This window comes from Pavona decussata, unplaced genomic scaffold (assembly GCF_977016875.1).
Source record: "Pavona decussata unplaced genomic scaffold, jaPavDecu1.1 SCAFFOLD_156, whole genome shotgun sequence".
NCBI classification, from domain to species: domain Eukaryota; kingdom Metazoa; phylum Cnidaria; class Anthozoa; order Scleractinia; family Agariciidae; genus Pavona; species Pavona decussata.
The window spans coordinates 7,071,965-7,098,149 of record NW_028145568.1 but is presented as its reverse complement, the minus strand read 5'-3'; the positions used below and the strand labels follow the sequence as shown (position 1 = coordinate 7,098,149).

The 26,185-nt window shown below is 38.9% G+C and overlaps 11 non-coding genes across 11 annotated transcripts; 3 read left to right on the top strand and 8 right to left on the bottom strand.

The window, feature by feature from the left end:
- Positions 1-6,734: 6,734 nt before the first annotated feature.
- On the bottom strand, positions 6,735-6,807 carry Trnav-cac (transfer RNA valine (anticodon CAC)). Its single transcript has one exon. It is a non-coding gene; the product is annotated as a tRNA-Val (tRNA).
- A 2,516-nt stretch (positions 6,808-9,323) lies between these two features.
- On the bottom strand, positions 9,324-9,397 carry Trnat-agu (transfer RNA threonine (anticodon AGU)). Its single transcript has one exon. It is a non-coding gene; the product is annotated as a tRNA-Thr (tRNA).
- A 2,672-nt stretch (positions 9,398-12,069) lies between these two features.
- Trnav-cac (transfer RNA valine (anticodon CAC)) lies at positions 12,070-12,142 on the top strand. The gene has a single exon. It is a non-coding gene; the product is annotated as a tRNA-Val (tRNA).
- A 484-nt stretch (positions 12,143-12,626) lies between these two features.
- Trnap-agg (transfer RNA proline (anticodon AGG)) lies at positions 12,627-12,698 on the top strand. Its single transcript has one exon. It is a non-coding gene; the product is annotated as a tRNA-Pro (tRNA).
- Positions 12,699-13,428: 730 nt separating this feature from the next.
- On the bottom strand, positions 13,429-13,501 carry Trnaa-cgc (transfer RNA alanine (anticodon CGC)). Its single transcript has one exon. It is a non-coding gene; the product is annotated as a tRNA-Ala (tRNA).
- Positions 13,502-14,524: 1,023 nt separating this feature from the next.
- On the bottom strand, positions 14,525-14,597 carry Trnai-gau (transfer RNA isoleucine (anticodon GAU)). Its single transcript has one exon. It is a non-coding gene; the product is annotated as a tRNA-Ile (tRNA).
- A 3,196-nt stretch (positions 14,598-17,793) lies between these two features.
- Positions 17,794-17,865, bottom strand: Trnap-agg (transfer RNA proline (anticodon AGG)). The gene has a single exon. It is a non-coding gene; the product is annotated as a tRNA-Pro (tRNA).
- A 2,198-nt stretch (positions 17,866-20,063) lies between these two features.
- On the bottom strand, positions 20,064-20,137 carry Trnat-ugu (transfer RNA threonine (anticodon UGU)). Its single transcript has one exon. It is a non-coding gene; the product is annotated as a tRNA-Thr (tRNA).
- A 1,206-nt stretch (positions 20,138-21,343) lies between these two features.
- Trnav-cac (transfer RNA valine (anticodon CAC)) lies at positions 21,344-21,416 on the bottom strand. Its single transcript has one exon. It is a non-coding gene; the product is annotated as a tRNA-Val (tRNA).
- Positions 21,417-21,998: 582 nt separating this feature from the next.
- Positions 21,999-22,072, bottom strand: Trnat-agu (transfer RNA threonine (anticodon AGU)). Its single transcript has one exon. It is a non-coding gene; the product is annotated as a tRNA-Thr (tRNA).
- Positions 22,073-24,585: 2,513 nt separating this feature from the next.
- Positions 24,586-24,659, top strand: Trnan-guu (transfer RNA asparagine (anticodon GUU)). The gene has a single exon. It is a non-coding gene; the product is annotated as a tRNA-Asn (tRNA).
- The last annotated feature ends 1,526 nt before the right edge of the window (positions 24,660-26,185 follow it).

Here is a 26,185-nt window from a genome sequence, read left to right as displayed (position 1 = left end):
TTGTCCAGGTCAGTTGAGTCGTTCATATCGTGAAAGTTTCTTTGGAAAATGTCTGACCAATTTCGAGATAATAGACTTTAGTTGAAATGAAGGGTTTTGCGTTATCGATTTTATGGTAGCAGCTATCGGTTGGATCCTAAAAGAAAATAAAATCATAGGTTGAAAAGATAGTGCAGTACGAGGAAAATCAAAGCATACTCTCTATCAAGACCAGAAAAACTGTTGCGAGTCTCCGTAAGGTTAGGGAGGGGTACACATGAAAAACGTCTCCCTTTTTGATAATTTTTCACGTATTTGATTTAAGTCCAAACTATGAACAACCATCAGTACATCCTTTAAAAAGGTTTTGTGACATGTTAAAAAACGTTTGAGGTCCCAAACGCTATCTGTAATTTGATACTCATCATGGAATTGTACCACCTTTTGGGCACTGCCAATGTTTGGTTAAGAAAAGGTAACTCCTGCTAGATGTGATTAAAACAAATGTTGTTTACATCATTTTAAAGAAGAGAGATTGCTTCATTAGAAGAGCAGTAATAACTAATAGTTTTCTTTTTAGCACGAGGGAGGGATACATTGTTGATCGGAGAAAATTACCCGAGAATGTCAGAATCTCTTAGTTCCCTGAAGCGAAAGAAAAGAAAATATTTAAGTTGAGGAGTAAACGCCTGCAACACTTGTCAAAGGGTGTTCGATTCTGGCGGGAAATCTTTTATGTTCGTTTGGCCAACTAATTCTGAAAGAAACATGACAAGTATTTTGAGTATGTTGTTCGATGGATGAATCGCTTGTGTTTTTTCATATTGGTGGTTCATCTTACCGGAAGATATATATACTCAACCACTTCATGAGCTGCTTCCACCCCAGCGATCAAGACGCCTTACATCCTGCCACGTGTCAGAACTGAACGTCATAAACGCTGTTTTGTGAATATATGCCTTTCCAATTTTATCTAACTGTCTTGTAAATAGTTGGTGATTAGTTCTTTTTTTATAGTAGTTAGTTATATGAAATTGCAAGTCCAGACGTGTGACTCTGGGTATGTTTCTTTTGGCATTTGTTAATAAAGAATTCATTTCAAGTTTAGACAACCGTAGTGATAATATAAGCTCTAGATCCTCAAAATTATATAAAAAATTTCAGTCAATCTTTATTCGATATGTGTAACCTATAAAGGTCTTGGAAACTACTTCCTTCACTGGTCGTAGATGTCCAAAATGATCATGCCCTCCCTTTGTAAAAAAAAAAAACCTTTCTTTTTCTGTTCAAAAAAATCAAGAAGATGTTTGTTCCGGTCCACACGAGGCTATTATGATTAAAAAACATTGAAAAAAAAATTACGTTCAAAAAAAAAATCACTCATCATTTCAATTCTAAATATTTGAATTCCAACCAGTAGATGTGTCTCGTCCGTTAGCTCAGTCGGTAGAGCGTGGTGCTGATAACGCCAAGGTCGTAATCGAAAGAAAAGAAAATATTTAAGTTAAGGAACAGTAAACGCCTGCAGCATTGATCAAAGGGTTTTCGATTCTGCCGGGAAATTTTTTGTGTTCGTTTGGCCAACTCAAGAATTCTGAAATAAACATGACAAAGATTTTGACTATGTTGTTGGATCGATGAATCGCTTGGGTTTTTTCGTATTTGTGGTTCATCTTACCGGAACATTTATATATAAGTTTAGGCAATCATAGTGATAACATAAGCTCTCGATCCTCAAAAGTAGAAAATTTCAGTCAATCTCCATTCGATATGTGTAACCTATAAAGGTCTTGGAAATTACTTCCTTCACTGGTCACAGATGTCCAAAATGACAGCATGTTTTGTCCAACCTAGAACTGGAAAAATCTGCCTAAGAGGCGAGCACATGTTGCCACCACATCAGCTATATTCGTTAGCCCTCCGGTGAGTGTTTTTGGTTTTGCTATTTTTTGGCGGTGATTCATTTTCCCTGTAGTTATTACTTTAAAGAAAAATTGAATCAGGGGTTGGGGACTTAGCTCAAGTGGTAGAGCGCCCGCTTCGCATGCGGGAGGTACGGGGATCAATACCCGGATTCTCCATTTGTTGTTTTTTTGTATAGTTTCCTTAGCATTTTTTTTTAAACAAGCGATCTTAAACAAAAAACGAACAAGAGTACAAGTAAATAAGTCAATGCGTTTGCCGTGGAACAGTTCCTCGGTGTTTAGGTAAACCCTTTTTCTGTCAGTTATCACTCTTTTTAGTGTTGCCTTAAAGTTATATTACTTCACGACGCTAAAGAAAGAAGCGATTTTAAAGGTGCAAATCTTTGTTTCTTTGGTAACTAAGGAGGACTGTAGCTTCAAATCCAACAGCACAAGTAAAGGATACGTCTAGCCTCTTTTTATTACTAGTTTTCATTGCACTTTGTGAAAAAGTTGATGATGTATTAAAGGTTGGTTGTACGAAAAAGAAAAGGACTTCCCTGTCCACCTTTGCATCACTCAATCTTTGTGCAATGTTTGTGGCTTGGAGTCCAAGTATCTGGCGATGTACCGGGCTGGGGCAGTAAATTTCCGATGTATATTTTAGTTAGTTAGTTAGTTCTCTTCGCGTCATGAGGCGCATAAGGCTGCAACTTTCGTTTTCCAACCAGTCCTGTCTTTTGCTGCAGTCCTGGCTTCAGCCCAGTTGGTCCACCTTTCTTGTCTGCACTCTCTTTCCACTGTCCTCCTCCACGTGATTTTAGGTCGCCCCACTTTCCTCTTTCCCTCGGGTTGCCACCCCATTGCTTCCATACAATCATCGTTCCTGTCCTTTCTAAGCACATGGCCAATCCAGTTCCATCTTCTCCTTCGTATTTCGTCACTTATCTTTCTCACGCCTGTTATTTCTGAAATTGTGTCGTTTCTCATGCGTTGCGGCCACCATACTCTCAATATCCGTCTTAGACATGTGAACTGAAATCTATCCAATTTCTTCTCTTCGGCAGCTGTTAATTTCCATTCTTCACATCCATACGATAGCACTGGTCGTACCAGAGTCTTAAACAGTTTGATTTTTTTATTCCGACCAATGTTCCTTGTATTCCAGATCTTCTTTAGGTTGTAGAAAGCTCCCTGTGCCTTGCTTAGACGTTTCTTGATGTCTTCCGTGCCACCACCCTCTTTTGTCACAGTCGCGCCCAGATATACAAACTCTTCGACGTCTTCAACTTCCTTTCTTTCAATCATTACTTTGTCTTCTCTTCGTGCATTCATTCTCATCACTTTGCATTTTTGCGCATTCAATTTCAGCCCCACTCTCCCTGCATTATCTACTAGTCGGTTGGTCTTGTCCTGTATTTGTTGGTGTTTTGATGAGAGAAGGACTACATCGTCTGCAAAATCGAGATCTTCAAGTGTAGTTGTAAAGTTCCATCTGATGCCATTTCTTTGTCCTTCTGTTGTTCTTCGCATTACCCAGTCTACAGCAAGCAGGAATAAGAAACCTGACATGACACATCCTTGCTTAACGCCAGTTGTGATCTTGAACCATCTTGTTTGTTCTCCCTCATCCAGTACTGAACATTCAAAGTCTTCATACATGATCTTCACCATTCTTATCAGCTTGTCTGGGATCCCATAGGCCTTCATGATTTTCCACAGTCCTTCGCGGTGTACTGAGTCAAAAGCTTTTTCAAAGTCGACAAAGTGTGCATAAAGTGTCGCTTGCCATTCATTCACCTGTTCTATGATGTTACGGAGGATGAATATTTGGTCTACTGTGCTCCTGTTCTTTCGAAACCCAGCTTGTTCTTTTCTAAGGACACTGTCTACCCCGTTTTGGATTCTCTGGATGATGACTCTGCCCATTACTTTGCTAGCCACAGGTAACAATGTCACACCACGCCAGTTCTTGCACTCTTTCAGGTCGCCTTTTTTGGGTATTTTTACTATCAAGCCTTTCTTCCATTGTTCAGGTACCTTCTCCTCGTGCCATATCTTATCAAACAGTCTTGTCAGCTCCTTAGCTGCCACATCACTATCTGCTTTGTACAGTTCCGCTGGAATGCCATCTATACCTGGTGTTTTTCCACTCTTTGTCTTCTTCAGTGCCTCCCTTACTTCTACTTCCCTTATCTCTGTTGTATCCATCTCGCTAATTTCGTCTTCCTCCACTTCGTTCTCTTCAATTGGGTTCATTGGGGCCTCCCTGACTAGCACCTCACCACCTTCAGCCCATCTTTCAAGTCTGGCATTCTTGTCTTTTATTGTCTCACCCCTCTTGTTCTTAATTGCTGCAACTTGGCGCCGTCTCTTGTTTGTGATTTTCTTTGCTGTTTGGTACAGTTCCCTATTTCTCCCATTTTCGGCATACTTTTCTGCTTCATTTCCTAACTGTTCTAGCCAAGCTCGTTTATCCTCCCTTGCTCTGCGTTTAACCTCTCTGTCTTTCAATTTGTACTCTACTCGTAGCTTGCTTTTTATTCTCTCTGATTTCGTGCAGTGTATTTTGTCATGGATCATCTGTCGTTGATCTATTGCTTTCCAGGTTTCCTCTCTCAACCACTGCTTGTCTTTCTTTTTCACCCGGCCTAGTACTTTCTCAGCAGTTTCTATGTAAATTTTTTTCCATTTGCATGCAATCTTCATTGATGTTTTCCTCGACCTCTAATGCTGCAAATCTGTTTCGCAGTTCGACGCTGAACTTGGACTTGAACATTTCGTTTTCCTGTTTGTTTGTGTCAAGTCTTGCATTAGTCTTTGCTCTATCTGGGTTTCTATGTAGTTTCAGCTTTATTTTCATGATTAGCAGAAGATGATCGCTTGCTGCATCTGCACCCCGGTACACTCGTGTGTCTTCCACAGACCTCCTCCATTCTTTACGGATCATCATGTGATCAATCTGATTTTGGGTCCTTCCATCAGGTGACACCCAAGTCGCTTTATGAGTTGTTCGGTGTGGAAAGCATGTTCCTGTGATGACAAGACCGTTCATTGAGCAGAAGTCACATAGCCTTTCACCATTATCGTTTATGTTACCCAGTCCATGTTTTCCCATTATTCCTTCCACATCCTTGTTGTCGTCACCAACCTTTGCATTCAGATCTCCCATAACAATAACTATGTCATGACGGTTGCATGTATCAAAAGTTCTTTGAAGTTGCTCGTAGAATTCGTCCTTTTCATCATCTGTTGCTTCGTTTGTCGGAGCGTACACTTGGATTATAGTTGTATTTTTGAAGCGGGAGTAAAATCGGGCAGTTATTATGCGACTGCTTATTGCTGTCCATTCCATTAGGCATTTCTGTGTGTTCTGACTCATCATTATTGCTACTCCTCTCTGATGCTCACTTTCTTCTCCAGCATAAATCATTGTATAGCCATTCCCCATCTTAATACGTCCTGCTCCTGTCCATCGTATCTCACTTAGTCCCAACAGATCAAGTCTGTACCTTTCCATCTCTCGTGCTATTTGCGCTGCTTTTCCAACTGTGTACATTGTTCGTACGTTCCAGCATCCCACACGCATTCTTGATTTTGGCGTTGCCAATGACCTTGTCGGTCTGTGGGCTTCCCGTAGGCTTTCACCCATTGACGTCATGGTGTGTCTGGTTGTGCCTCCGTCCACGGCCACAGCTTCGCCATTGCTAATTAGTACTTGAGAAATTGCAGTTTTGGTAATCTTCTGTTTTTTTCCGGGGGCAAGTGATTGGCCTACCGCCCAACCCCCATGACCTGGAGGGCCGGTGGTTTTCTGTCAGGGTTTTCCTTCCCTTAGGGGTATTTTGGCTCCCCAGTTGGTGCTGCTTTAGTCTGGACCCTCACCGCGCAGACCAATCCGGCATGGTTAGACCTGCCAGGAGCACAAGGCTCCCGCCGGCATAGCCCTGGGGGTCGTAAGCTCACACAAGCTTCCCCGCCCCACCAAGGCACACCACCACCACCCAGTTTTTCTTAAGAAATTCAAACTTCTACTGACAGATGACTGCGTGTTGAAGAATTTCTAGGAAAGTGAACATATCAGGAAAGTTGCCCCCTTCAAAATGGAAGACGATCGGCCAGGCATTGAGATGGGGTTTCCTTTTTTCAGAAATTTGTTCCTGTAATATTTCCTCAAATACAGTTGTAGGACAAAGAGAGACAAAAACATAGTTGAGAAAAACGGAAAATGCACTTTATTATTAGGTCTCTGTAATAAAAAATTGCTACTGAGACAACACAAAAATTTAATTACAGAAGGCCTGTCCGGGAGTTGAACCCGGGACTTCTCGCACCCAAGCGAGAATCATGCCACTAGACCAACAGGCCACTGCGTGTCCAAACGACCACATATTATTGTCAAAATCCACCTACAAACACAAAATACTCTCTGGCTTTCTTTTTATATTGGTGACATGGAAAGCCGCTAAAGTTTAGAGCGAGCGAAAAATCTCTCTTAATCCCCACGAAATCAACAAGCGCTTTTCATTTTAGCATGCTCTCACAAATACCGTCAGCCACAATTCCTTGATTTTCTCTTACGAAGGGCTTACGCTCGAAACGTCAGCACTCGAATATCTTTATGTTTACCAAATTACCTTATTAACTCTTTTAATAAAACAAATCATTCGTTTCCACTCCCCCGCCGATGCAGCAGTCCTGAGAAAGAAAGAAACTAACCCCTTTGGGCAGAATTTAATCTTTTATGTAGGTAAGGAATTCTGATACAAAACTAAAATATTGAGTGGAACTTATTGCTTTGTTTCGATCTTTACAAAATTATATGTTATTTATCAAAGAAAGAAAACTTATTGTTTCCGGCAGGACTTGAACCTGCGACCTTCCGCGTGTGAAGCGGACGTGATAACCACTACACTACGGAAACCATCTTAATAGGCAAGGCATATATTGGCACGACTGCTATTTCTCATTTGTAATTTGAGGAACTGATCATATGTAGTTTTTGTCACAATAATGTAATAGTCTCCGGACTGCAAAGGTCTTTTAAAACGCATATCATCTTCTCACATTTATACCTCAGTATCCTTGTTTGTTGAGTTTCTCTTGTTTGCATTGTACTGTAAAGAAAATTTCGAAGAGTAAATTTTTGATGTAGATAAAAAACCTTTTTTCCCCGTTCAGTGAAAATTAGCGGAAAAAAAGACACGTTACAAAACAAGATGCTCCATGATAAAATGTGATTGTAATCCCATCAAAAAACTATTTCTTATATTGAAAGAGAAATCCTCTTAACAAAGATTTGCTGATGTATATAGACAAGCAAAAATTAAGGATAAAATTGAACGAGTTTCTATTGTCGTCATGACCCCATTATCAAGTTTGAATAAATCTTATTACTTGCATCTTAAACCTGTCTTTCGTGTCTGATGACCCAGTTGAGACCCTACCGGATCCGCAAAAACGAAGTATATCTACCACAAAGGCAACAAGTCTCTAAAGTCACTCCTGAAAATCACTCACCAGTTAAAGTGATCACAAAATAGGCAAATGATCCGTTGTGACAAGAGATCATCCTCATTTTTTCTTGATGTGATCATTTTGCAGTATAAGTCTGAATACCTACGCTTGTTATTTTTTGTGTATTTAATTCGTTGATTACATTTCAACGATGCCGGAGATGTGAAGAGACGTCTCATCACAGCTGTTTATGTTCGTACCACTCAAGGAAACAATACAGATACACACTAATAAGGCCTTCAGGGGCAACAGGTTACACTTCAACCTCAGCAGAACGGACACTGTTGGTCTACTGAGAGCACTGAGCCACCAAGGGGCAATGGACAATAATTCAAACAGACCGATGGCGTGGCCATGGGTTCCCTACTTGGTCCCTAGCTCATATTTTTTCTTGCACCATTGAAGAATCTATTGAACGTGACGACTTTGAAATGCCGCGTGTTTCCGTGCAAGGGCTGTGTTGGTGATACACTGGTTGTAATGTCGGACACAGAATCAGCAACATTTTTTTTTAATTCTGAACCACTGCCACAATTTAGTTCAAACTAAGCATAACTAAGAATCTAAAACTGTACAATGTATAAAAATTATAAAAGATTAAAAAATATACATATAACTATGTCTATTTAAAATACATCAAACAGTGATAAAAGACGCCGGACAAATATATCTACTGTGAAAATAGTAGTCTAAACAAGAAGTCTAGGGTTTGCATAGATGGCAGACAGTACAACCATCTTTTAAGAGGCTTGATAAATCACGCTTTCGTATTTGCGATTTAAAGGTATTTTAAGATTGCTTGAAAGTCTCTCCTTACTGGATAAGTTATGCCACAGTTTGGGACCAAGGTATCTTAACGAATGTTTGCCATAACTAATACAGTCAAACCTCTTTATTACGGACACCAAGGGGACAGGAATAAGTGTCCGTATTATAGAGGTGTCCGTTTTAGAGAGGTAGGCTTTATATGGATTTCGGTCTCTCAGGGACCAAGTGAACTGTCCGTAAAAGAGAGGTGTCCGTATTATAGAGGTGTCCGTAATGAGAGGTTCCACTGTACTGTTAAATCTTGGTAGCACAAAGCCAGTTTTTCTTAGCTAATAAGTATGGTTACTAGGCTGAAATAGATTATGCATTGGCCTGGGACATAAGTTATGTTTCGCCTTATACGTCAGAATACATATATCTTGGAGCCGTCTGTTGCACAGATGGGTAAATTTGCTTTATCTAAAAGCTGTTGGTATAGATCCGTTACGTTCTTCCCTGCCTCAGTGGGAACGCAGCTGCTAAGTTAAAGCATCTCGAATCGAGACCAAGCTGTACATTAAAACAGGGTACTATGGCTGCACTACCAAAGTCACGTCGATATGCTCTATAAACCAGAGCTGTTAAAAACCATCCCTCATCGTGGCGCGTATCGTTTATCTCCATCGGGTTAGGAAACTGGATTTTACAGTACAAACAACTAATTGCAGGAATATCCTGGCTTATTAATCGCCTCCACTAAGCACTGTTCGAATAAAGCGCGAAAACGAGTATGAAAACAATGGGATCAGTTCATACAGTTAGTTATTCGAGCTGTTAAAAAAAAGGTTTTCTAAGCGCGTGCTCTTCTTTTTTCAGTTCTTTCACTGAGGTTCTTTGCTGCTGATCAGAAAATCTTAAGTGGGATAATAAGCCCGATTAACCGAGACTTGATTATTCCTGTTCTTCCAAGGAACATAAAGTTCGACCAACTGATAGGGAGTTTCACTCTTGTACCAATAACCCCTAACGTCTTCTTTCCATGTTAAATGACCGAGCTGAAAATGCTCAACGAGTAAATAGTATATTCTTTGTAGTTTAACTATACAAAGGGTAAAAAAAAGGCTACTTGCAAGTTTCCATCCAAAGCGACACAGGGGTAACATAAAAGAAGATTCCAGGCACCGATGGGATTTGAACCCATGACCTCCTGTTTACTAGACAGGCGCTCTAGCCAACTGAGCTACGGCGCCGTGTGTGAAAGAATACCGTACTCAAAAACATTATGAAATGATGATTGGTAATTTTCCCATGTTAAATGTAGCAAAAAACTGCCAATTCTTTCAAAATGTTCTCTCAAATTTTTTTTGCAGCTATTTTAATGTTGGTGTAATGATTCAATTATCAATGATTTTTTTAAAATATAATAAAAAAATACTGCAGAGTTTCTCAGAATCTTCAGCATTTCCTCAAGGTTATCTTTACTTAGAACGAAAAAGTAGTTCGTGTTACTGTATTCTCTTCCTCAATTAAGGAATTAGGTGAGGAAAGGAAGGACAAAATGACAATTTTGAACTGTAAATTGGTGTTGAGAAAAATAAAAAGACGCCGTGTGGAGAATCCGGGTATCGATCCCGGTACCTCCCGCATGCTAAGCGGGCGCTCTACCACTTGAGCTAATCCCCCGAGATACACCATTCACTGTTTCTCGACCAGACTGTTGGCTAAGGAGTACGACTGAAAGTTGGCCGAGTTTTAGCCTTCTTATCTAAAACCTGAAATATTTCTTAAGCGTAAAACTTACTCGGTCGTCAAAAACAGCTATTATCCTAACGGCTTGTAATTTAAAAGAAAAATCTGAAAGAAACAGTCGATTCTATGTAAATTGTGAGTCTTCGACTTTAGCCCGCTAACTTGAAATCGGTTAACTCGAACTCCTGACCAACTCGAACTAATTTTACTTTTCCTTGGCTCAAATTTGCCCCGATTGCTCGAAATCTATTTTTAAAAACGTCGGTCGCTAAAACTCAAAATGTCAGACCAGGTGATTGACGTGTCAAAGTCTTTGTTGATAACGTGATTGTAGTGTATGGAGTCGCCGTTAAGGTGACTCGACCCAGTTATTTTTTGGCGGCACCATCCTACTTTGAAGCTCTCTGGTATCCCCACCTTTACCTTTATCGTAAGTCTAACACATAGAATGGATAACATATAGATCAACCTACAATATAGCAAAAAAATTTTTTGGCGATCGGAGTAAATGACACGTTGTTATAGTGCCACGCCCCTTTGAGGTCTGAGTCGAACTTCTTCTGTTGCCGGCTTTTTTCGTGAAAATCTCTCGGCTACACATAGTGCCCATTAGTGCCTTGCGCTGAACAGAGTTTCATCAAAACCGCAAAGGCCCAATTCGAGAAATTCAGCACTTCAAAGTAGGATGGTACCGCCAAAAAATAACTGGGTCGAGTCACCTTTTGTCCTGAATATCTTTATAACATTTTCCTAAAATTCCCAAACCGTAAACGATCTTATAAAAATGTCTTTTAAAACAAACGTATTGCACAATAGTGATTCGTAATTGTGAAAGAATAAATTATTATTAGCATACTTGAAGTTCAATATCAACCCCGCTAACGTAGACTTTTTTATTCTGACAATACTATCGCGAGCCATTTAATGTGAAATAGTTTATCGAGGAATGGTCAGTCAGTCATCCGACAACAAAAATGTGTCCTAATATATACTTATTACAACATACAATATGCTATTAAGTCTAACTTGAAAAGCTTGAAAACTTAATTGTACCACGCCAGATACGAAAAACTACTAAAAAATCACTCTTTAGATGTGGCCAAAAAATATGTGGAAACGTATTCTCCATCTAATGCAGCGGCACGGAACCTCGAGGAAGAGGTACAAATAAACCCATAACTCCATAGAAAATATAACAAAAAAGGTGAAGGAATTTGTTTGCAAAATATGAATTGTCCACGGCACTATTAATGAGACTTTACTTCTTTACATAATTTTTTTTTTAAAGAAGGTCAAGCCATTAGGCTTCGTAACACGCCTCTGCACTGAGAGCCGATAAATGACTATTTGCTATCGTAATAAATATCCAGTGTCATGCTACTAACCACCTTCTCCCAGCCCTTTCCCCCTTAATAATTATTCCGTAATAAAATCTCTCCTTTAACGAACATCCTCTGCAGAAAACAAGAATGACAGATATCTATCGCGAACACTCATCGGTGTTGTTTCCAAAATAGTTCACAAAGTTGAATAATGAAGATAGCCCTCCCTTGCAAGAGAGGTTTTTAGCGTGGTTACATATCCTCAGTTCTTATTCGTATACTTTATTTTTGTACTTGTTGTGTGAAAATTCTTGACATTCGATTTCTAAACCGATTAGAATGACTTTAAGACACGAATTATCTTATGAATTGTCTTTTCCCAACCATTTTGCTGTTGTTGTTTTTATTTTTGAAATAACATGATATTTTCATGTACTTCCATTTTGTGTACTTTCATTATAACAGTAAAACACTTGCGAGCTATGTTTACATGTCTACCAAACCTCTTCAACCCGAAAAATCCCAGTATGTATAAAATAAACTAAATAAAATTACAGCATGGAAACTGCTTTTTTGTGTTCACGCACTCGTTTTTTTGTATCAGAAATCTCACTCGTTCGCTGCGCTTACTCGTTTCATTTCCGATACGTTAACAACTCGTGCATAAACACCATACGCGCGCACTTTCCACGAAGTAATCTATATTTTCTCAAATTACACTTAAAAAAGTATAAACGTGATTTCCTCAAATTACAAATATAAATCTACACATGTCATTTCTTCAATCCACCACTTTCAGAAAGTAATTCAATGAGAAATAGTACCCAATAATTGCTTTCGCTTATAAGATGGTTTCCGTAGTGTAGTGGTTATCACGTCCGCCTCACACGCGGAAGGTCACAGGTTCAAGTCCTGCCGGAAACAGAACACTTTCGTATATTTTTTTTTATACGTATAATTTTCTAAAGATCAAAAGAAAGCAATAAGCTCCACTCAATATTTTAGTTTTGTATCAGAATTCCTTTCCTACATAAAATATATATTTTCTGGCCAAGGGAGTTAGTTTCTTAAGAAACAGGTTGCTGCATCGGTGGGGGAGTGGAAAGGAATGATTTTTTTTTTATCAACAGAGTTGTTAAGGTAATCTTCCCACCGTGAAGAGAATCGAGTGCTGACGTTTCGAGCGTAAGCCTTCCGTAAGAGCAAATCAATGAATTGTGGGTGACGCTTTCGGTGGGAGCATGCTAAAATGAAAACCGTTTGTTGATTTCGTGGGGATTAAGTGAGATTTTTCGCTCGCTCTAAACTTTTGCGACTTTCTGTGTCACCAATATGTAGAGAAAGCCACAGAGTGCTATGTGCTTGTAGGTAGATTTTGACGATAATATGTGGTCTTTGGACACGCAGTGGCCTGTTGGTCTAGTGGCATGATTCTCGCTTAGGTTGCGAGAGGTCCCGGGTTCAACTCCCGGACAGGCCCTGTGCAATTAAATTTTTGTGTTGTCTCAAAAGGAATTTTTTATTATAGAGACCTAAAATACATAGTACATTTTGCGTTTTTCTCAACTAGGTTTTTCTTCTCTCTGTGTTCTCTAATAGTAAACTGAGAAAATATTGCAGGCACAAAAGGAAACCCCATCTCAATGGCTGGTCGACCGTCTTAAAGGGGGCAACTCTCCTGATTTGTTTACTTATCTAGAAATTCTTCAACCATGCAGTCATCTGTCAGTAGAATTTTGAATTTCTTAAGTAAAACTGAGTTTAAAATACACATTGGAAGTTTACTGCCCCTGCACGGTACATCGTCAGATACTTGGACTCCAGGCCACAAACATTGCACACTGAAAGATTGAGTGATGCGAAGACGGAAAAGGAATTCCTTATCTTTTTCATACAGCCAACCTTTAATACATCATCAACTTTTTCACAAAGTGCAATGAAAACTAGTCATAAAAAGCGGCTAGAGGTATCCTTTACTTGTGCTGCTGGATTTGAAGCTACAGTCCTCCTAAGTTACTAGACAAGGAAAGAGTTGGCACCTTTAAAATCGATTCTTTCTTTAGCGTAGTGAAGGGTTTACCGAAACACCAAGACACTGTTCCACGGCAAACGCATTGACTTATCTACATGTACTCTTGTTCGTTTGTTGTTTAAGATTGATTGTTTAAAAATAATGCTAAATAAACTACTATATAAAAAAAAAGACGAAATGGAGAATCCGGGTATCGATCCCGGTACCTCCCGCATGCGAAGCGGGCGCTCTACCACTTGAGCTAAATCCCCGACCCCTGAAAATGGAATTAAAGTAATAACGACAAGGAAAATGAATGACCGACAAAAATAGCAAAAATAAAAACACTCATCAGAAGACTGATGATAGCTGATGTAGTGGCAACATGTGCCCGCCCCTGACTTAGGAAAGAGGATTCGCAGATTTTCCAGTTATAGGTTGGACAAAACAAACCGTGAGTAGTGAAAATGCTTCTGCCCGTGGATGATGACAAGTAAATGGAATCTAATGAGGGACTGAAACGGAAGACTTATTGTTTCGCCATTATTATATAATACCTAATGTCTGATAGTTATACTCAATCAGTTAGCGATCATTGCTTTGCCTCCCAAACATGTGGAGCAGGCGTTCCTCAGAAAAGGACAAGGCTCCTCCTAGAATTCTATGTATGAAACTTTGTTTCAGCACTTGCGGAACAAAATCCAGACGAAAGTGCTACCATAAAATTTTGTAACAGATTACTGATTAACATTCGCCTTTGCGGTCTTAAGCTGGTGGCATACGGTTCAACACGGTGCAACATTTTGTTGTTGTGTTGAACCGTGTGTGTCACCAGCTTGAGACTGGAAAACGATTGGTTCGCGCTATTCAACAAGTGGCAACTTGTTGGATGGAATAGAACTCATCTCTATTTCGTTCAACTGCGTTCAACAACGTTCAACATGTTGAACGGCCTATTTCAACATTCAACACTGCATGACACACTGATCTTGCCTAGTCCCTGTACGGCTTTCTCAAAGGCCCTGACGGTCAATTCGTTTCGGTGACGTATCCGAGGCGAACGGACCACGTGATCCGAAACGGATTGCGATGAAAAACAGAGAGAGGCTTAGGAACTAGGCAAACACTGATCAACATTGTTGAACAGGAGCTGAAACATTTGTTGACCAACAAATTTTGAACCGTGTGTCACCAGCTTTAGTGGAAGTACGAAACAGGCCGGCCAGAGTTGAAGCAGGTTCCATTCAACAAAAACGTTCCACTGTAGCAAGGAAGGGGAAAAAAAGAATTCTTAATGATCCGTGTGAGGGTCGAACTCACGACCTTGGCGTTATCAGCACCACGCTCTACCGACTGAGCTAACGGACCAGACACATCTACTGGTTGGAATTCAAATATTTAAAATTAAAATGAGTTGTTTTTTTTAACGTTAAATTTTTTTTCAGTGTTTTTAATCATATTAGCCTCGTGTGGACCGGAACAAACATCTCCAAGACGGCGTCTTGATTTTTTTGAAAAAAAAAAAAAAAAAAAAAAAAAAACGGTTTTTAACAGAGGGAGAGCATGATCATTGTGGACATCAGCGACTAGTGAAGGAAGTAGTTTCCAAGACTTTTATAGGTTACACATATCGAATGGAGATTGAATGAAATTTTTCTAATTTTGAGGATCGAGAGCTTATATTATCACTACGATTGTCTAAACTTATATATAAATCTTGCGGTAAGATGAACCACAAATATGAAAAAACACAAGCGATTCATTCAACGAACAACATGGTCAAAATATTAGTCATGTTTCTTTTAGAATTCTAGAGTTGGCCAAACGAACATAAAAACATTTCCCGGCAGAATCGAACATCCTTTGATCAGTGTTGCAGGCTTTTACTGTTCCTGAAATTAAATATTTTCTTTTCTTTCGATGACATAGGTAACGTTGTTAAAGAAGAACATTGGTTGCAAAGCATATAATCTCTTTGATTTGTTTCGCCTCGTTTCGGGAACAGAAGCTCAGTTCAACTAATTAATGCTAAAATGTTTAAATCAATTTTCAAGTTGAGAGGCATAAAACGCCCACTGATAAAAACACTGGCAGCACTTACCGAGAAAAATACAGGACAGCAGGTCAGCTATGCAGAAGGGAAAGGAATGCTTTTCTTGCTTTCACGAGTAACCCTCTAAGTCCTGGATCGGAATATTCGCTATTTGGTAAAATTTGTGTCTTGCTGGAAACTCGCTCGCCACTTCAATAAAAGAAATAATGATTTGAATCGATTACTGAGCAGCGAAACGAAATCTCCCATCTCTTCAAACGATGCACCGCTTAATCAAGCAGTCAAAGCCTCGCAGCACCCAGTCAAGCCGAGAGAAGACAAGCAAGCTTCTTCAGGCGAGGATCCCTTCACTGGTTTTTTTGCTGGTTCGAACATCAGTAAAATTGAAGGCTGCACGTTCAATTTCTCTTTCAATACAGCGCCTTGCAGCAGTGGTGAAAGCTCGGCTCGGTCAAAGCCGCAAAAACGCCACGTTATCATCTCAGATGACTCAGACTCAGATTAACTTGAACTTGCTTTTGAAAAGTTAGTTTTGACAAATCCAGGGACGTTTAAACATGTATCGAACCGTTAAGAAAAGTAAACTTCGCCGTGTTTGAGTCTTCATTCATAATGTTTATCATTCGATCGATATTTTTAGACCTTTTGGACATGCGTGTCATCATTTGCAGCGTGTCAACATTCATCCACTTTTGACGTTTGACAGATGATTGTCATTTCAATCACTCTTAAATGGTTTTCTCTTTTTTTTACATGATGACTTGCGAGTGAAAATAAAATTAAACTTCCTATAAACATGCCTCTTAAATTGATGCCCTATTTACATTTGTTTCATAGGATTTTGTTACCACTTTCCTCCTCTAGCCTTAAACTTACACTCTTACAAACGTCCCACCGAAAAAAGAGCAAACAAACAGAAAAAAATGAATAAGTTATTTACCGGTCTAGGTCGGTCCGTATGGGAAAAAACTGTGCCCTTGGTCTTGAGTACGGCCCGAGGCCAACTCAAGACCTCGGGCACAGTTTTTTCTCATACGGACCTCCCGCCCGGTAAATAACATATATATACACGACAAAAAATATGGCGAGGGAAAAAAGAAGATAGCATTTCCTTCAGAATTTTCGCGTGCATCTGATCCTTCCTTTGCCATCTGCAAAGTCCTTTTATAAGCATAATGTATAGGTATGAGTTCATTTGCCGTCGACCTTGCCAGTCAAGTCAATATCCCTTCCTTCACGGACAGTGTTTTCCCGAAGTTAAAGTGTACAGTCCATTATTTTTCTGAGGCGTTACTGTGATTTGGTGATTTGTGATCCTTCAAGACTGGATCTTGTTGTTACCCGCATACTGGGAGGCTAAACTCAGTATCGTCTAGGAGGAGAGCAGTTTTGTTTGGATCGAAAATTATTAAATGTTGTAGACTATTTGTATTAGCAAGTAGGTGATTCTTCGATCTTTTCTTACATAGCGTAGGTTTCTTTTCCTTCTATTGACAACACTTAGAGCAAGCATTTTAAGGAGAATTATATGCCCGAATATCAGACCAGTTTTGCCTGAATACAACAAATCTCTTTGGCGAGTGTGTGTGTGTGTGGGGTGGGGATTGCTGCAGCCCCAGGCTCCTCCCCCCTCACGCCCCTTACGCTTATGGTAACAGAGTCGATTTAAATGATTACTTCAGGTTCCCAGCGACTTACCGGTAAGACATCAATTTATCGGATGAACTGTCACTAATCTGCACATGAAGAATTTTCAAATTTTGAGCTTGTCGGCAGTTTAGTTGTGAACTTAAGAGTGTCGTTTTTTGTCTTCTGGGCTCGGTTGTTCGAAAGCCGACTAACCCTAATCCACGATTAAACGTTAACCGAGGTTTTCATCTCGCTTCTTAAAAATATTAATATATAATATAACATATTATTATTATTATTATTATTATTATTATTATTATTATTATTAAGATAATGATAAAGTTATGTCTTATAGTCGGAATTGAGGGTCCACTTTTTTTTAAAAAAATCTTTTATATGTACTAGTATTTAAACTCGAATGACAGTCCATTTTAACCCAAGATTAGCTTAATCGCGCTTCCAACAGCTTGTCCCAGGAGGAATCGGCATCGATACCCAGATTCTCCAATGACCACCCTGGTAAACAATGTATTAACGATGTTTGCTTCTTTTTGCAACCTTTTTAATGCTACATAACACTTATATTACATAAAACGCTAAGAAAGCAATCGATTTTAAAGGTACCAACTGTGTAGTAAGTGCTGGTTGTAAGGAAAAGGGTAAGGACTACGAGCATAATTTGAAGTGACTCGGAAGCGTATAAATTGAAGGATAAAAAGCCTTATTTCTTCAAATCGTCTTAAGAAACTACACGTTAGAATGAGGGCGACAAACGGTGATCGTGGACAAAGCCTGGTTGAGGAAAAACGCAAAATGGGCTTTATATATTTGGTCTCTGTAATACAAATTATTAGTTAATCAAAACATGAATTTAATTACGCAGGGCTAGTCCGGGAGTCGAACCCGGGACCTCTCGCACCCTAAGCAAGAATCATGCCACTAGACCAACAGGCCATTGCGATGACTACATATTATCGTCAAAATCTGCCCACAAACACATGGCAGTCTGTGGCATTTCTCTAGATATTGGTCACACAAAAAGTCGCAAACGTTAAGAGGGAAAAATCATCTCTTAATCCCCACGGAATCAACGAAGGCTTTTGATTTGACTAATTTATTATTGTTTTTCAAGTTACCACGCTCCCACTGATACCGTTACCCACAATTCCTTGATTTGCTCTTTACGAAGGGCCAACTCTCGAAACGTCAGCACTCGAATCTCCTTACGGTGGCCAAATTACCGTGCCAATTCTGTTGATAAACCAAACATTCGCTTCTGAAAAACCACAGTCTTCTGAAGATAAGACAGAAGTACCACCTAAAAGAACAAAAAAGGCTTCCAAAAGGACAGCTAAAGGTAGACCAGTCAGGCCACCCACAGGCTATTGGAAAACAGAGGATGACATTGATCATCCCCCTACAGCTAGGCGATTCAGATGACACATAAGATATTAAGGAAGTCTTTATCTGAAAAAATTCTTGAAAAGAGTGAAATGGAGTTAACCCCAACCCCTAAGCCCTGGTCGACCTCCCCGGAGTTCTGTGCAAGCTCCTCATTATCCAATGCCACTCAGAATTGACCATCTTGATAAAGAGTCTGCAAAGGCCACATTTGGCAGAAAGAACAGCAAGCTTTGTACAATACTTTATAAAAAGGAACAAAAAAACATGGAAGTGCTGTGTATTTGACATCCCTTTGTGCCTACAGTTTGATCGCAACTGCTTTCAAAAGTGGCACACACCTCAGTGTGATCAGTACTGTTACTGATCTCTTTGCAGGGTGAAACATAAAAGAAAAGATTTTTCTTAGAATGCTGATGCTTAATAAAGAGTTCAGATGTAATGTGGGCCAAAGCAGACTGTAATAACACATGCGGATTACTGTTTTTTGATAGAGATAGATATTTTTGATATTTGATAGAGTTTTGAAGAAAAAATTCTTGTGTTTTGGGGGCAAAGCAGTGCAAAGATTGAGATGTTGTTGAATTTGTGGTTTAGTTTCATATTGTACTTTTTAGAGTATTGTACTATTTGAAGCTTTTTTTGATAGATTTGAAATAAGACACCAAAGTTGATGATCATAATAAATTGCCTTGTTCTCTTCAGAATAATATGCATTGTGTATGTTGCGCAATTTTACTTTACAAAAGTGGCTGACGAGAAACCTCCATAACCTTTTATCTTTTGATGAAATGGCATTGAATTTTCTGGGATACAAGGTGACATGTAAATGAACAAAAAAAAAAAAAAAGAAAAACCAGGAGAAGTCTTCCACTGGGTAACGAAAAGTTTACAGACCATTTTCCAGAAGATGTTATCTCATTAACATCTTGTTGATGACGTCACTAATGACGTCATAGCTGTCAATCAAGCCCTTGCACACTCACTTTAATAACACTCACTTTAATAACACAGCTCTAAAGAATTTTTTATTTGCTTTAAAATGATATATAGCTTAAGCTTTTCACATTTTCATGGAATTATTCACAAATGATTTTGCTGCCAGATAACAAAACAGCGCTAATTTAATTAATCTTAAGGGCGTCAACTCCACTAAGCATGCTAAGTACTGTTCGAATATCGGGCGAAAACGAGTACGAATACGGCGCGATCAGTTTAGTTAGTTATTCGAACTGTAAAAAAAAAAGAAAGGTTTTCTAACAAGCCCGCGCTCTTCTTGTTTCAGTTCTGTTAACTGAGGGAGCCCATTCCTTATGAGCCCGGTGGCTTCCCTTGGGTTTCCTCGCCATTAGTGTTTAAATAATAATAAATAATTTTTGCATTTGTACAATTTATGGCAAAACAATAAACTGAAACTGAAACTGAAACTCTTCTTTCACTGAGGTTCTTTGCTGATGATCAGAAAATCTTTTAAAAGTGAGATAATAACTCCGATGAACCGTGACTTTATTATTCCTGTATTTCTTAGGAACGTAAGTTTCGTCGAACTGATAATGAGTTTCACTGTTACCAATAAACCATTTTCTAACGTCGTCTTTCCATGTTAAAAGACCGAGCTGAAAATGTTCAACGAGTAAACATGGAAACGTTTCATGGCTATAGTAAATACTTTGCAGTTTAACCATACAAAAAAAAGGCTACTTGCAATTTTCCATCCAAAGCGACACAGGAGTAGGATAAAAGAACATCCCAGGCACCGATGGGATTTGAACCCATGACCTCCTGTTTACAAGACAGGCGCTCTAACCAACTGAGCTACGGCACCGTGTGTGAAAGAAAACGGGACTCAAAAACGTTATAAAATGATGATTGGTAATAAGCCGTGTCAAATGTAGCAATGAATTTTCAGTTTTTTAAACATTTGTTCTTAATTTTTTTGCAGCTATTTTAATGTTTGTGTAATGATTCAACGATCGGTGATTTTATCTAACATATTAAGAAATGGATTTAATGTAGAGTTCTTTAGAATCTCCAGAATTTCCTCCAGGCTATCTTTACTTGGCATTTAAAAGTTGCTCGTCCAACTGTATTCTCCTCCCTCAATTAATGAATTAGGTGAGGAAAGGAAGGGCAAAATGACAATTTGAAACTGGAAATTGGTGTTGAGAAAAATAAAAAGATCGACGCCGTGTGGAGAATCCAGGTATCGATCCCGGTACCTCAAGCATGATAAACGGGCGCTCTTCCACTTGAGCTAATCCCCCGAGATACACCATTCACTATTTCTCGACCAGACTGTTGGACACTGAAAGTTGACCGAGTTTTAGCCTACTTATCTTACACCTGAAATATTCTTTAGTCTAAAACTTACTCGGTCGTCAAAAACAACTATCATCCTAACGGCTTGTAATTTAAAAGAAAAATCTGAAAGAAACAGCTCTTATTGAGACAACACAAAAATTGAATTACACAGGGCCTTTCCGGGAGTTGAACCCGGGACCTCTCGCACCCTAAGCGAGAATCATGCAACTACACCAACAGGCCACTGCGTGTCCAAACGAATACACATTTTCATCAAAATTTGCCTACAAACACATAGCACTCTCTGACTTTCTCTACATATTGGTGACACAGAAAGCTGCAAAAGTTTAGAGCTAGCGAAAAATCTCTCTTAATCCCCACAAAATAAACAAACGCTTTTCATGTTACCATGCTCCCACCAATAGCGTCACCCACAATTCCTTGATTTGCTCTTACGAAGTGCTTACGCTCGAAACGTCAGCAGTTGAATCTCTTTATGTTTACCAAATTACCGTATTGACTCTTTTATTTTATTGAAACAAATCATTCGTTTCCACTCCCCCACCGATGCAGCAACACTGTTTCTTGAGAAACTAACCCCCTTGGCCAGAATTTAATCTTTTGTGTAGGAAAGGAATTCTAATACAAAACTAAAATATTGAGTGGAGCTTATTGCTTTTCTTTCGATCTTTACAAAATTATATGTTGTTTATAAAGAAAGAAAAATTACTGTGTCCGGCAGGACTTGAACCTGCGACCTTCCGCGTGTGAGGCGGACGTGATAACCACTACACTACAGAAACCATCTTAATAAGCGAAAGCATTTATTTGGCAAGACTAGTGTTTCTCATTGACTCATCTTCTCGAAGTGGTGGATTGACAGTAGAAATGACATTTGTAGACGGCTAGTTGGGAAAAACTATCTACCTTATTGGCCGGAGTCGCGAAGCGGCGGAGTAAAACGAGAATGAATACAACGGGATCAGTTCAAACAGTTAGTTATTCGAACTGTAAAAAAAAAAAGGTTTTCTAAGCGCGTGCTCTTCTTGTTTCAGTTCTTTTACTGAGATTTTTTGCTGCTGATCAGAAAATCTTAAGTGGGATAATAAGTCCAATTAACCGTGACTTTTTTTTATTCCCATACGTCCAAGGAACGTAAGGTTCGACCAACTGATAGGGAGTTTCACTCTAGTACCAATAAACCATATTTTTAACGTCGTCTTTCCATGTTAAAAGACCGAGCTGAAAATGTTCAACGAGTAAGCATGGAAACGTTTCATGATAATAGTATATTCTTTGTAGTTTAATCATACAAAGTGGTAAAAAAAAGGCTACTTGCAATTTTCCATCCAAAGCGACACAGGGGTAAGATAAAAGGAGATTCCAGGCACCGATGGGATTTGAACCCATGACCTCCTGTTTACTAGACAGGCGCTCTAACCAACTGAGCTACGGCGCCCAGTGTGAAAGATTGCGGTACTTAAAAACTTTATGAAATAATTGGTAATTAGCTGTGTCAAATAAAGCGATAAACTGCCAGTTCTTTCAACATTTGCTCTTAAATTTTTTGCAGCTATTTTAATGTTGGTGTAATGATTCAATTATCGATGATTTTTTTTGTAACGTAATAAGAAATGGATTTAATGTAGAATTCTTGAGAATCTACAGCATTTCCTCTATTTTATTTTTACTTAGCTTTAAGAGTGGTTCGTCTAACTGTATTCTCTTAATCAATTAAGGAATTATGCGGGGAGAGAAAAAGGCAAAATGACAATCAGTGAACTTAAAATTGGTGTTGAGAAAAATAAAAAGACGCCGTGTGGAGAATCCGGGTATCGATCCCGGTACCTCCCGCATGCTAAGCGGGCGCTCTACCACTTGAGCTAATCCCCCAAGATACACCATTCACTGTTTCTCGACCAGACTGTTGGCTAAGGAGTACGACTGAAAGTTGACCGAGTCTTAGTCTTTTTATCTAACACCTAATTCTTCTAAGCCTAAAAGAAACATCTGAAAGAAACAGTCTACGTAAATTGAAAGTTTTCGACTGAACCCCGCTAACCGAAACTTTGTTAACTCGAACTCCTCGCCAATTAGATCTCATTTTACTTTTCCTTAGCTCAAATTTGCCCCGATAACTCGAAATCTATTTTAAAAAATTTCGGGGTCTAAAAATGTGAGAACATAGGTGATTGATGTATCTCCTTAAAATTTTCTCTAAAATTCCCAAACGAAACGATCTTATGTAAATGCTCTTAAAAACAAACGTATTGCACCATAGTGACTCGTAATTGTGAAAGAATAAATTATTAACAGTATACTTGAAGTTCAATAACAACCCGCCTATATAGCTAACTTGAACTACTTTTTTTTTTCGTTACAAGTTCGAGTTGGCGTGGTTGTAGTGTCTTTGTGCTTATTTTAGCCTTCGAAGCGAACTAAGACGCTCATCATGTACACTTACAGCAGAGTGTTTTGTGATGACAAAAGATCTTTGGGCAGAAGTGAGAAAGTGATAGGATTATTTTCCTTAAGATTTTAACGAAAAATTACAGCAATAAGTAAAATGGGCCCATAAAATTGATCCTTTATTTAGTTTAAAACGCCCTCACTGATATTTCTAAGTTCCCTCACAAGTTGTCCAGGTCAGTTGAGTCGTTCATATCCTGAAAGTTTCGTTGGAAAATGTCTGACTAATTTCGAGATAATGGACTTTAGTTGAAATGAAGGGCTTTGCGCTATCGTTGCTATGGTAGCAACTGTCGCTTGGAAACAAACGAAAAATAAAATCATAGGTTGAAAATGTAGTGTAGTATGAGGAAAATCGAATCATACCCTCTACCAAGGGCAGAAAAACTGTTGCGAGACTCCTAAAGGTTAAGGACGGGTACACATTAAAAACCATCCCCGCTCCAATAATTTTTCACGTATATGATTTAAGGCCAAACTATGGGCAACCATCAGTACATCTTTAAAAGGTTGTGTGACGAAACATGAAAAAAAAAAAAAATTCAGGTCCCAAAAGCTACCTGTAATTTGATACTCGTCATGGAATTGTAACATCCTACTGGGCACTACTAATGTTTGGTTGAGAAAAGATAACTCCTGCTAGATGAAATTAAAACAAATGTTGTTCACATCATTTTAAAGAAGGGAGATTGCTTCATTAGAAAAGCAGACGAATTTCAGAAAATTTCAAAAAAACATGTGCAATAGCGATTACTTTGACTTACTTTGAGTGCAATAATCATGTGGGAAAAATTCTCTGCTCATCCAACAAAACTTCTTTAAAGAAACAAACACTGAAAAGTAAACGTCCTGAAAGTTAAGAGAATAAAATTCCATCGTTGAACTGAATATTTTGCGGACAAAAGTGTTTTTCAAAGGGATCAAAAAGGACAAAAAGACCTAAATTCTATGCTCGCTGCCATGGTAACGAGATACGTTCCATATACCTCTTGTTTTCAAACGGCTCGCTCGCATCTCAACTTTGAAAATATCGCAAAAAGTACGTGCCAGTGATTAGTTTAATAGTTAAGCTTATCAATTCTGGAATAAGCATAAAAGCAGTATTTAAAGTCAATTTCAGTTTTTAACTGGCTGAGAGTTGAGATGGCGTTCTATTGCATTAGTTTGGCCAACAAAGGGGAAGACAATCAATTGATTTAAAGCCGATTAATACTGCGGACGCTCGTTTTAAGAACATTGTAAGAGAAGTACAGTAGGACAAAGTGTGAGGAGTACAGAAGGTTAGAACTAAAAAGGGTAGTTAAGCGGTCTGATCGTTGCCTAATTGCTCAGTGAATGTGACGTCTATATTTGTGGGAAAGGAAACCCAATAGGTTTTCATTTTAGCACGAGGGAGAGATACATTGTAGATCAGAAAAATTACCTGAGAATGGCAGAATCTCTTAGTTTCCTCGAAGCATCGCTTATCAGCCAACTCTTCTTTTTGGGATGACCCTTCAACATGTCTCCATGGCGCAATCGGTTAGCGCGTTCGGCTGTTAACCGAAAGGTTGGTGGTTCAAGCCCACCCGGGGACGACACTTTTGGCCTTCCCAGAAGGAAGCTTTTTTATTATTTGAATTTTATTATATCTGTTATTTTACTGGTGCTGCACTGTAACAAAGAAATATGGAAAATCACCTTTCTCGTCACAATTGTTTTTTTTTTTGGATCTACTTGGGTGCGTCGCAGAATATTTCTTTTAGTGGCGAGCGAGTTCCCAGCAAGACACAAATTTTACCGAAATGTATTTCTTCTAGTGGTTTATTAGCCTGTATCGTTATGTATTCCGGCTGGGTCATTCAGCCTCTTTATAAACCACTCCTTGTGAATATCACACCACTTGATGCCGGCCAGTTTACTGGAGGCTATTTTTCCTTGTTTATTTGCTAAGATAGCACATAGTTTTTTTTACAGTCTCTTTTTTACTTTGGCTTGGTGTGGTTGAAATTTCTACATGCTTTTGTTTGCTTCGTTTTTCGCTGCCTCTATTTGCGTTGTCACTTATATTCAGCTTTCGCACATATCTCTGTACTTTAACTGTTGTAATAAACTATACGCGTATATCAATGTAACCAGGCACATATTTCGCTGTAACTAAACGCATATATCACTGTACCGTGACAGTTGTAATAAACTCGATCGCTGGCGGCTCCCTCTACATAATGTTGCGTTGTTTGCGTAAAACTTATAATCGAAATTTTTTCTATGCGGCTGAGCGTAGCGAAAGAGAATAGAATAGCGAATATTCCGATCCAGGACTTAGAGGGTTAGTCGTGAACGCAATGAGAGTGGCATTCCTTTCCCTTCTGGATAGCTGACCTACTGTCTTGTATATTTCTCTGCAAAGTGCTGCCAGTTTCTAGAACAGCGGGCGTTTTATGTCTCTCAACTTGAAAATTGATTTAAACATTTCAGCATTAATTAGTTGAACTGAGATTCTGTTTCTGAAACGAGGCGAAACAAATCAAAAAGATTAAATGCTGGACTGACACTGTCATCCACCTTTTGCAACCAATGTTCTTCTTTAACAACGTTACCTATGTCATCGAAAGAAAAGAAAATATTTAAGTTGAGGAACAGTAAACGCCTGCAGCACTGATGAAAGGGTGTTCGATTCTGCCAGGAAATTTTTTATGTTCGTTTGGCCAACTCTAGAATTCTAAAAGAATCATGTCAAAGATTTTGACTATGTTGTTCGATGGATGAATCGCTTGGGTTTTTGATATTTGTGGTTCATCTTACCGGAAAATTTATATATAATTTTAGACAATCTTAGTGATAATGTAAGCTCTCGATCCTCAAAATTAGAAAAATTTCAGTTAGTCTCCTCCAGTCGATATGTGTAAGCTATAAAGCTCTTTGAAACTACTTCCTTCATTGGTCGCTGAGATCCAAAATGATCATGTACTCCCTTTGTAAAAAACTTTCTTTTTCTTTTCAAAAAAATCAAGAAGCCTTCTTGAAGATGTTTGTTCCGGTCGACAAGAGGCTAATATGATTAAAAAACATTGAACAAAGCACGCATCATTTCAATTTTGAATATTTGTATTCCAACCAGTAG